The sequence below is a fragment of the Plectropomus leopardus genome, chromosome 20 (assembly GCF_008729295.1).
Source record: "Plectropomus leopardus isolate mb chromosome 20, YSFRI_Pleo_2.0, whole genome shotgun sequence".
NCBI lineage: Eukaryota > Metazoa > Chordata > Actinopteri > Perciformes > Serranidae > Plectropomus > Plectropomus leopardus.
The window spans coordinates 17237224-17246345 of NC_056482.1; positions in this window are offsets into that span (position 1 = coordinate 17237224).

Below are 9122 nucleotides of genomic sequence, written 5' to 3' on the forward strand. Positions count from 1 at the left end.
TATTGAGCTTTTATGCTTCTAAAGTGCTTCATCCCCAGTTTTTACGCGTCAGTAATGCTCCCACATTTCAGCTATAATTTTACAAATGTGGCCGCGGTCCAAGGAGATATTGCTAAGTCACTCCACAGCTTACTGCTCAGCCAATCACAGCAGAGTCCCACAATGACGACATCCCCTGAATGTCAGCGAAACATGAAGAGCAACACTTAGCAACACTTTGACTTTATACTAGTCATTGAGTGCTTGCATAAGTGGGTGGCGTGCATGGAGTTCACAGAGTGCATAAGGGAAAAGATTAATAGATTTCAGAGGCCCCAGCCCTCCACAACACACGCACACACACACACACACACACACACACACACACACATACAAACACACACAAACATACACATGTAAAGATGCTCTGCATCTGTGTATGGTAAATACTTTTCCATTTGTCATTACTTGTGTGGATGTGTTAATATTTGGAGCATTATGTGCAGGCTTTTTTCCTTGTTACAGTCAACCAGTCTCACTGGAGTGCTCTCTATCTCTCTACTAGCAGAACTCTGGTTTTTGTTTGCTTTCGCCCTCTCTCTGACATTGCAGTGCCGGCCTACAGTTTGTCTGGCACAGACAAGTGCTCTCTCAGCCTGACTCACGCAGTACATGTTCTCACTCCAGATTTAAAATTCAACACTTAGACAACCTGTCGTATCATTGAGCCAGTTTAATTCCAGCAGAAGCATTAACCTGCCGAATTCTCAAAAACGTTGACCTCAACAGCTGCTGGGTTAAATGTAATATATTCTTTTTGAACTTTCATCCTGGTATAACATTCAGTTCTGTAACGGGGTATTTAAAAGCAAAGCAGCAATGTGTTGGATTCAGTCGATTCAGTAAATGTTTTTCTTGTGCCATAGAAGATAAAAAACTGTCATTTTAGTTGATAATTAAATTGAAAATTATCCTCTGTTTGGATTTATTGGGCTGAACTGACCGTGATGTAAAGAGCACTCTGACTCAGGAGTTTGACAGAGCTTTCTTGTTTTCTTCTTCAGCAAAAAAAAAAAAAAAAAAAAGATCATTTCACCGGATATCTAATTAAAGATGCAAATGTGTCTATTTGTCTCTCAATCTGTGTTGTGTTATTTGCCTTTTAATTTCATTTCACACACTGAGAAAAGAAAACAAAAAAGAGCAAGGCCTCTGTTTAGATAAAAAGTGTAATCAGACTTATCCAAACTATCCCTTTAAGCTTTAAGACATGGAGACACACTGTAAAATCTGACAAGTTGATCTTTCTTAAATAATCTTTGAAACCGATTGCATTGTAAAAAGAAATGAAGTAAATATAACTATAAAATAAAATACATTTATGTTTACTCTATATTTAAGTTTAAGTTAACTTGAATTTGGCTGTATTAACTTTGTAAAGGGATGCCAACTTCAGGCCACCAAGTTAGTTGGATTTAACTTGATTATGACAAAAAGAATTTTGCCAATGATGAATTTAGGAGGCAAGTTTTTCTTAACAAGTTTAAGAAGACACAAATATGACTGGCTAGCAAGCAACTGGCACAATACAGAGATATAGCACAGTAAACTTTGTTTAGTGAAGTTGCTTGAACTTAGAAAGATTAATTTAATTAAACATGTCATTTTTACATTACAACAACTTCAATTCACTCCACTAAATTTATAAAATACAACTAAATTTTAAGTAAATTTAACCAGTAGATATAAAGTAAACATGAATTGAGCTCAATAGTTATTTTTAACTTTTCAAGACTTTTCGGTTTCCAAGATTTTTTTTAAGTAAAAACACCTCATCACATTTTACAGTGCAGAGATACTGTAGTTTGCTAGGAATAATAAAAAAAAATAGTTTAGCTCATTTCAATGACTTTCTCTTCCTTAGTTACCCAAAAGCACACAGATGAAACTCAACTTTCATTACTACTCTTTTTGCATGACTGTTCAAGGTTCTGACCCCTGTCTGTTTCAAACATCACAGTTCATTCAAGTCATTTTGACTGTAACAACCTGATAAAGCCAATAACTGCCCACATACAGGCATGTCTCCATTATTCTGCACTGCAACCCCCATTTCAAGTTTTAGGGACCTTTTTGATGACTGTGCTCCGACTGCTCTGCTCCAGTTTAATATGGCATGAATACAGTATATTACATGTCAACTTTCCAACAGATGCCACAGCAGGGCTATACAAGAAAATCTGACTGTGTGTTAAGAATTCATCTTGAATAAGGGGTCAATGCACAGGTCCAGTGAAAAGCTTGGAAAGTAGCCTAGACTCTAAAACATGGCTTTCAGAATAAAGGACAGTGGACAGAAGAGGCTAGAGGACAGAAGATCTATCATGTATTAAAGAGGTGGTTTAACATACAGATATATTTAGAGATGAATTGGAACCACAGGGAGACAGAAAGACAACATGTATTTTTAATTATCTTGTTGTACGTGCAACTTAGTATGCAAAAGCTGCAGATATGGCAGTCCTGATACACAGAGAGAAGTTTTTATGTACCTTATCTCCCTGTCCCAGGGTCGCCTCGATCCCTAATCTCCATACATTTGCCTTTCACGCACTCTGCCTTGTGCGCAAGGCTTTCCACCTCCATCTCTTTTTCTTTTCTCCGCGCACATCAGAATTAACATTGAGTTTGATATGCAAAATAGAGTTGGCAAACATCACAGACAGTTTAATATTCAACTGCAATCCATTCAGCACAGTCCACAGTTAAAGACTGTCTACTGTAAAAGCTTTAAGTCTACATTTCCCTAAGCCAACATCAAATTTTACAAACTCTCCTTCCACCTCTCTCCTGTATGTGGCTGACAAAAACGTGACAAAGAAAAAAAGCTGTGTGAAAATGTATCTACGTGTGTAAAGAGACAAGAGTAAAACTTTGTGTAAACCCAGAGAGCTTAGGGAAACGAGCATCTCACAGTAGGAGGAGCACTCAAAGACGCTGTTATCTTAAGCTGCTCTCCAGAGTCCCTCAAGGTCAAAAAAGCATCTCTGCATTGCTTCTCCTGAGGCTAAAAACTGCAGAGTGCATGAAGAGGCCATGCCTAGTTTAATATTGATGAGTATGGTGCTGGGTCATCTGGCATTAGGTGTGTTTTTAAGTTTTTAACAAAAGGTATTTGTATCCGCACAAAGAATTTGGAATATAATAATCTCCAACAGAAAACTTTGTTTAAATGCCTTAACAACTGTTTAAGACCAGAGGGAAATGAACAGCTATCAGCAATCACCAAAACAAAATGCAGATACAGGTAATTGACAAAATGCCAAATATCGGCCCCGATAATCAGACAAGCCAATAATCTGTTGACCTCTACTTATTAATGAAATATCACAACTTCCCCTGGTATGTGAGTGGAGACCAAGCAACTGTTCTCAGGATCTTAGATCACCAACAATTAACACTTACATACAGATCATACATCTTAAATGAAGCAATGTAGAATAAAATACTAATACTAATACTACTGTGCTAATATAACTATTTTTAGTATTTTAACCATGTGACATATCTACCAAGGGGAGTTCCTTACAAATCATGAACTCTTCAGGCCTCTTTATGAACAGGCTATCAGTATTATTCTTTCACTTGTCACAAAAGCGAGGCTTATATGGAAACAATCTAAACACTAATGGTGCCATTATTTTATAGCCCATTTTATTATTTATTTAGCCAATTAACATGTATGGCAAAATCTTTCATTCACAGATGCCAAGTAACTAAGATTGCTCCCACTTTTTGGGTTTCTGTGTGTTTTCAAACAGTAGCTTATATATTGAACTAATGGATACTAAAAATGACTTTTAAAAAATAGGAGAGAGAAGGGGAAAAGAGAGGAAAGTAAATAAGGGGAGAAGAGAGGAAAGAAATATACATATTGTAGGATATCCCCTGAACCAAACCAATTCTAATTATTTTAACCATTTTAACCATATGACATATTTATCTTTTTAGCCAGTTTTATGTTTTAAGTCAGTCTTATGAACCGTTACTCACGTATGTTTTTAACTTTAGTACAGACCTCAAGATCACAAATCATGAACTCCCCAGGCAGCTCCTTATGAACAGGCTATGAGTATTATTCTTTCACTTGTCACAAAAGCGAGGCTTATGTGGAACCAATCTAAACACTAATGGCATCATTATTTTATAGCCATTACATTGTGCAATCAACATTTACTTCAAAATGATAAGTTACGGCCCAAAACACATTTTTTTTTTAAAAAAATGAAAAGTTAAGTCTTCATTTTACATCTCTGAATCAAAGTCATGCAGACAAAAATTATTATTAAAAAAAGCCATCTGAAACTGCATAAAATTTGTCTTTAATAAAGTGCTATTATCATTCAAAGGGGACATAACCAGCACTTCATTATTTCTCATCCTCTCCAAAAAGCAGACGATCTACTAAAAATGTTACATCACTTGGGGCAATCAGGACTCCTGCAGGGAGACTACTGACAAGTAGAAAGAGGAAAAAATGGCAAATTTCATAGCTGAGTGTTCACAAAATACAGCGTGTAGTTTGTATCTCGGCTCTGACCTTGTCACAAGCACACATCAAGCTCAGCATAGAAGAGACTCGTATCGGAGTCGCTATGTGGCCATTTAACAACAAAGCATGTATAACACGTACTTTAAATGGAGCCACTGTAATTAATATGTATGTATTAGACCCCCCTCTTTTCTTTCTTTTTTATGTGCTCTTGCTGTAAAGGGAGGTCAGGAGGGACAAGGAGAGGGTATACTGTAGGCCTGTTTGTTTTTTGTATAATATCTGTATATTACAACCATCTCTCCATTTGTATGTGTGCTTGCATAAGCAAAAATATGAATTAAATAAAGCTATTTTATTTTAAAAAAGAAGAATGTTCAAACACAATGCAGGGGTTATACTATACAATAGATGCACAAATCTTAACAGCAATCTGCCTGAATTTTAGTAGCAGGCTAAAACACATCAGTTTAGCAACAGATTATTAAACATAGATTAAAATCACACAAAAAACACAGCTTCCAGCAGACAGTCTGAAATTAAATGCTAGGTAGTGTGATAAGCAGCAGGTGAGTATCAGTGCATTGTAAGCTTAAGGTCGGCATTGAGTGCAGCTCAATGTAGCAGCAGAAAAACAACAAAACAAGAGATCAGCTTTTTGGATATTATGGTATGAAGAGCAGTTAGGCATGCTGACAATAAAAAACATTTTTAATGAAATATTTCTCAAATGCTCAACTGAATAGCATTTCAAAAAGAGCAAAATTACCATTTTGGCCTATGTGTTCAGTTTCCCATCATGGATGTGTACTAGATCCTTCAATTCAAATGCCAAGGTTGCCATGAATCCAATTCAGCACATTTAACTCAGCATCACTCAAACAATAATGAAACTCAAACATAAATATTAATAATCCTTCACATGCCAAACAACAACCATAACAAACATGAGCACAGCAGCTCCAAGAAATGAATCAATTATTACAATCGCACATGTCGGAGCTACATGACAGCAGTACTTGCAGAGTCATCAACCAGCAGACGCAACAAGCAGATCTGACAGAGAAACATCAGCCAGAAGCACTAAAACAGCCCAACAAACACACACAAACAACAGCTGAGCCAAGACAGCATCTCACATGTTAGTAAAAGCAGCAAGCACTTATCTTTGCGAAGTCACTGGTAGAGTTGGCTCTTTGGCAGGTATCTCAAGTTGTCCATGACAGGTCTGGAAACTCCACGTGGGCCTTAAAATGTTCAAAAGTTGGCCAAGAATGAGGCACCAACAGCGAGAAAAAGCATCATTAATAAACAAAGACGTCCTGGAGTGATAAAGTGTGGCTGTTGTGGCTAACTTGTTTATAAAATACTATAAATAAGGACGCAGTTTTGATACCAGCGTTTCCTGAAGCGCTACCTGAGCGGATGGGCAATGACGTTACAGCAACAGGCCACAGACAGACGTTAAATTACGCTGCGTCGTTACGCAAGTTGCGTTTGAATTATGGTACCGTGCAGTCTACCCTTGCAGCAAGGGAAGTGAGAATAAATCACCAGCAGTGATGGAAGTATTCAGCTACTTCCATACATATTTGAAATCCGTATTATAAGTACATAATTTAGGCTGCTTAAGTAAAAGTAAGTCAGTATAATATTGCAATTGACTGAAAGGATGTCAGTGTAGGTTTTGAGCATGAGAGATGTGACACTGAGTTCAAATTTAGCCAATAGCAAAATCTTTCATTTATATATGCAGAAAAAATAAGTTTGTTCCCACTTTTGGGGTTCCTGTGTGTATTATGTATATAATTTGATTAAATGTTTTACTCATTAATGTGTACATCATTTTAATTTTATGGTGGCGATCATTTTAAAGCTACTTTATCTGCTACAATTTAAAGTTTTATTTCCATCTATAATATCAAATGATAATTTACTTGTTGATCATATTTGGTATAATTAATCTGTACATGCAAACTAGCAACTTATTTAATACAGTTAATGCACTTTACTAAAGTACTTAAGTAAAGTTATGTCTACTTAGTTTCTTTCCATCAGTGAGTAAAAGTAGCTATGAAAATACTCCATTACAAGTAAGAGTCCTTATTGGAGATATGATCTTCACTGATGTTTTAACATATAAGTGGCACTCTGAGATTGTAGCTGGTCAAAGTGGAGGTCATTTTAACTGCTTCACATATATACTGTTGTGTAGTTTTATCCATAACAATGTGTCATATGTTCCTAAATTAACTAAGATGAAGCTACAACAAGCCTACTGTGTTTCTAAGGAAATAAATTTGCATGAAGTGGAAATACAAGTATCTTAATAGTGTACTGCACTTAAGTAAAAGTACCTACTTATTTACATCACCGATCACCACTGAAGTGAAGTGGTTTGCATAACAGCCTGCAAGCTTCATTTAACTACAATCTTCTTAATATTGTATTAATCTTCAAAGGTTTAGTCTTAATGTGCATCCGTCTTGTGCTCCATACAGAAAACTCTGCGTGCTCTTGGTCCCAAATCTGTATTATTTGACATTTGGGCAAAATTAAAGGACACTGTACACAAATTAAGCACTGGGGCTTTTTTCACTCACGCCACAGTATAATCAAGTGTGTACCATATCCCATGTTATACTGAAATGGATTAGTATGATAAATATGGCTCAGATTAAAGGCAAACTGGTTGAAGAATTAGCCATCTGCTAACAATATGTTCAGTAAGTACTGGGTGTGAATTTCTGCTGTATGTGATTTTGCAACTGAGCTTTGTGTGACTCAATCCCTTCACAGTTTTTTACTTTTTGGAAAAGTGTCACCAATTTTGTCCAGTGCTAATTTTCCAGTTGAAATATATTATATATACACACTATACATATACATATACACATACACACACACAAAAATACACATACACACACAAACACACATATATATATCACAACCATCATTTCTTTTACACTATATAGTGTCCCAGATATCTTCAAATTTGTGAAATGAGTCTATACTTTGAAAAACAAAGACACGTGTTGATCTCCATGTCTTGCTTCACTATAGAAATACTACATTAAGAAAAAACACTATATTATTCAAATGTGCAGTGAACAATGTCTAAGAGATGGTGATTCACATTGTTAATTTGCATTCAGTGGTTACTTCCAGATTCTTTGTGCAAAAATGTATCTTTAATTTTCCACAGTGCCTCATTTCAGTGTTCTCACTTTAAAGGCTTTTTGTTCACATAGTTCTTTAATCTTTCTGAGTGCAGCACTTGCAGGGAAGTTAATTCAGTTTCACTCTGGTACTAATTGAAAGGTTCTTTTACTCTTTATTCTACTTTTTTAGACTCCTTAAACTTTTGATGTTATGATCAGTCTTTTTTTTTTTTTGCGGAGCCAGAGATTGCAGTCGGCTGTAATTGGGCAGATACAATGTTCTGAAGAAGTAAAAAGGAAGGGTATGTGAGGAAATGGGTACCACTGAAGTAAAACATCTCAGCAGCAGAAGTCGGTCTAAGCGTGCAGTTTTTTTACAGAACGCTGAGCCAGCCTTTTGTTGTATTGTTTGAGTGCATTTTTGTTCTTTTTTTCCCTTACATCTGCAGCCTGCAGCAGGTAAACAATTAACTGAACATGAAGATTGAAGGCTCACATTCTGTCATGATCAGCACTTTTCATTTGCTGATGTGGGGTTTTAGGCTCCCTTATGTACCCCAGCAGGGGGCATAACAGCACAGATCAAGACCCAATATGGCCTCTAAACTGCTTTTACACTGTGGCGAACATTACAGCGTTCTGCAGAGCCTAATTTGTGATGAGCTGTAGCCTCAGAGACTTGATTTAAACCTGCTGTGTGGATTTTTTTATGCTGATGTTTTAATGTTTATGGCTGCATGTATGGCTGATGCTCAGTCTTTGTTGAACTGCTCAACACACTTACAATGAGATCTACATCTCACTGATTTACCGTGTACATCAAACAGCAGTTTCTGTTTGGATTTTGGTATCAAATGGTTTTAAACAATGCCATGCACATTTTAATGTGTTTAATTTATATGAACTTGATGTTGATACAATATTTTAGCATGAAATTCAATCGCACAATGGGTAAACCTTTAATCGTTTGAGACCTGAGCAAATCGGTATGATTTCTTTCAAAAACATGGAAAGAAAGCAATGTGCAATTTAACAAGAAATGGCCAAATATTTAGCAAGAAATAAATAAAAAGTTGCAAGATTTTTTTTAAATAAGCAAAAGAGAAAAAGAGAAAATGTCTGAAAATAAGTAAAAAAGCAAGAAAATAGTAATAATAATTTAAAAAGTAAAAAAAAAAAAAGAATAAGTATGTATGTATACATCTGATAACCTCCCCAAAAGCTAATTTTCAGTTCATTCCCTGTACATCTTTTACTTTGTTTTTCTTGCCAAGAAGCCCACTATGTTTCCCCGTGTTTTGGAAAGATATCTTCAGGTTTCACAGGTTTAAATGCTTGTGAAAGGCATCTGAACACCTGAGCACAAAAAAGTGAATTTGCTCCAGGTGTTAAAGGGTTAACATAAAACCTCCTGCACCAAAGTCAGAAGT